The following is a 2,752-nucleotide window of genomic DNA, read 5'->3' on the forward strand; positions in this document are numbered from 1 at the left end:
TCTGTGTAATATGTGAAAAGTGCTGCAACCTCAGAGGCCCCCCAAAACTCTCTAAAATGATGCCCATAATGGTACAAGCCCCACCCACTACCTTTCATGCCACCTGGTTGATGGTGAAAGTGGGACAGGGCATGCTGGCCCTGTGGCTTTTTGGTGGACTCCTCCGACTGTTCCTTCATCTTGACTGCTCTGAAGCAGCCTCTTACAGCTCCCTTTGACCACAATCCTTTGGAGACATTTAAGTGAGGGTAGGGACAGGAGATCATGGCCACTTATCCATTAGCTCCTGCTGCTGTTATTCATCATAGTTAGCTCCTTGCTAATGCAAACATTTATGTAGAAATAAAAGACAAATTTACTGAACACCTAATAGGTGGCAGGATTGGGGCTAGGCTACTTTGAAGACATGATATGAAAACAAACCAAAAAAGATCTGTGACCTCAAAAAACATGCAGTGGCAAAGTCAAGTGTGCACACAGACATGCAACTTTTCAATAAGAAAATAGAGATTTTTTTTCCTATAGGGGGCTTAGCTATTGAAGTTTAAGTCTTTAGAATCAGGAAGACCTGAATTAGCAGCTTGACTTCTCCATGTGGTATCTATGTGATCTTGGGCAACATACTTAACTTCTCTAAGCCTTATTTGCATCAGTTCTAAAATTAAGATAGTGATACCTTCATTTTAGTGTTGTAAGAATTAAATGAGAATATATTGAAAGCTCCTAGCATATGTATTATACATGGTGAGTGCTTAATAAATCACATATTTTATATATATTTATATCCTCTAACAAGTGCTGGCACATTCATTTGTGACTCCAACATTTCCTGGCTAAGAAAAAGTTGATGGTAATGATATATTTCCTGGGGCTGAGTCAGACCAGTTGGCCCAACGACTCACTGTTTCTTCACAGCCTGTGCAGTACCCTCCATGGTTTAGGCTCCTGCTCACTCCACCCTTTCCTCTCCCTCCTAATTGCCTCCCACCTGCCCTCACAGTACTTTCCCTTTCTCTACTCCAAATGATCATGCAAGTCAGGCTGCTCTTGAGAATATATACTTATAAGAGCAAACTGGAGAATAAATACTTGGTTATTTCAAAGCATGAACTGAGACAACTTATTTTTCACTTCATCCATGAGTCAAGAAATTCATGGGCATGAGTTTCAATATCATTTTCTTTACTGATTTGAAATAAACCTGATAAGTTGTTCACTGTTTCTTGGCTTCAGCTCTTTTGTTTGTAAAACAGATGATTGTGAAATGAGAAGGTTGGGTTGCCTTTGATGACTCTTGCTGTGTTATGGCGAGTGGCCCTGAGAAAGAGTTTGGTGGAAAGATCACTGGCAGAGAAATCAAGAGATCTGGACTCTTGACATCTCCAACAGAGTGGTTTTAGTTTGGAGATTAAAGTTTGGGAAGAAGAAATAACTGATTTATCCAAAATGTCCTGACCCCAATCCATATTATCCTGCCAATGTTTCTTCTCTTTCTCATTTGGCCTGAAGATGGGGAGGAGTAAATGAATGACCTGAGAAAGGGACAGGAAGAATGAACATCAGAATATCAGGATGTTCATGATGAGAATGAAGTGGTTAGAGCAACCGTCAATTCTACCCAAGGACTTTTCTCATATGGACACCAAAGGACATTGTTTTCCTGGTTTGTCTTTAAGAAAGACAATTTTCCAAAGTTCAGGGTTTAAATATCAGCACTACATTTAATGATTCACTAGCTCTATTGTGCAAGAGTTTATCTAATGTCTTCTAGAATGGATTTATGTTTTCAGCCAATATTAGATTTTGGGGTGATGTTTTTCATAAAGTAGCGATTTTATAATTTTCTATAAGGAACAGAGAAGACTTATAGCCTCTGAAATAATGCTAAAATGTCACTCCCAAGGCTCTGTTCTTCTTAACCCATCTTTCCCACACAGGTTTAATATAAATTATTCAATGTAAGTATCTAAGATTTGAAACTAAGAATGAAGACTCTTTCTAGACACTGTCTCCCTGAGATATTATTGCCTTTTTCAGAAGGCAAGAAAGAATGTTAATATAATCATGGATTTCCTTAGGCTGGCCCCATTTTTCATAAACAACAAACCACAGTCCTGTAATGCCACTTACACTGTTGTTCCACTTATTTAAAAATAAGTACCGACTTTTCATCACTATGATTGTGACAGGTTTAACATAGTTTCACCCATGGAAACTAGTGAAAGCATTTCTGACCATTAAAAATAAAGCCATCTATCCAAAGTTTAGCTTTTCTATAAAATGCTACTCATTAGGCAATTCTGATTTGCCGAAAGGAAAATGAAAGGGTGATGTGATGGAGAGTGACCATTTGGAGAAGGGAGGCAGGAGAAACTCTATATTCGATGTTCAGAAGAAACCTGTCTATATGGGGAGGTAATATTTGAGCTATGAACAGAACGGTACCAATGACAACCTAAACAATAATGATCTATAATCGTTGAACACTTAATTATATTCTAGTCATTTATATGCATGAATTCACTGTGTTCTGGGAGTTATGGTTCCAACTTTCTGCTCTAAGTAGTCCCTACTTTGTGGTTAAGTCCTATGAAGAATTGGGGAAAGCCATTTCAGAAAAAGGGATGGCAGGTAGAAAGTCTCTAAGCATGTACAAAGCCAGGTATGTTGAGAAATGGGAAAAGGTCCAGAGTGGCTTGTGTGGAATTAGCGAGGGAGACAAGGTTATACATATGGGGAGGTGTGTTGGAGG

This window comes from Hipposideros armiger, unplaced genomic scaffold, assembly GCF_001890085.2.
Source record: "Hipposideros armiger isolate ML-2016 unplaced genomic scaffold, ASM189008v1 scaffold_348, whole genome shotgun sequence".
NCBI lineage: Eukaryota > Metazoa > Chordata > Mammalia > Chiroptera > Hipposideridae > Hipposideros > Hipposideros armiger.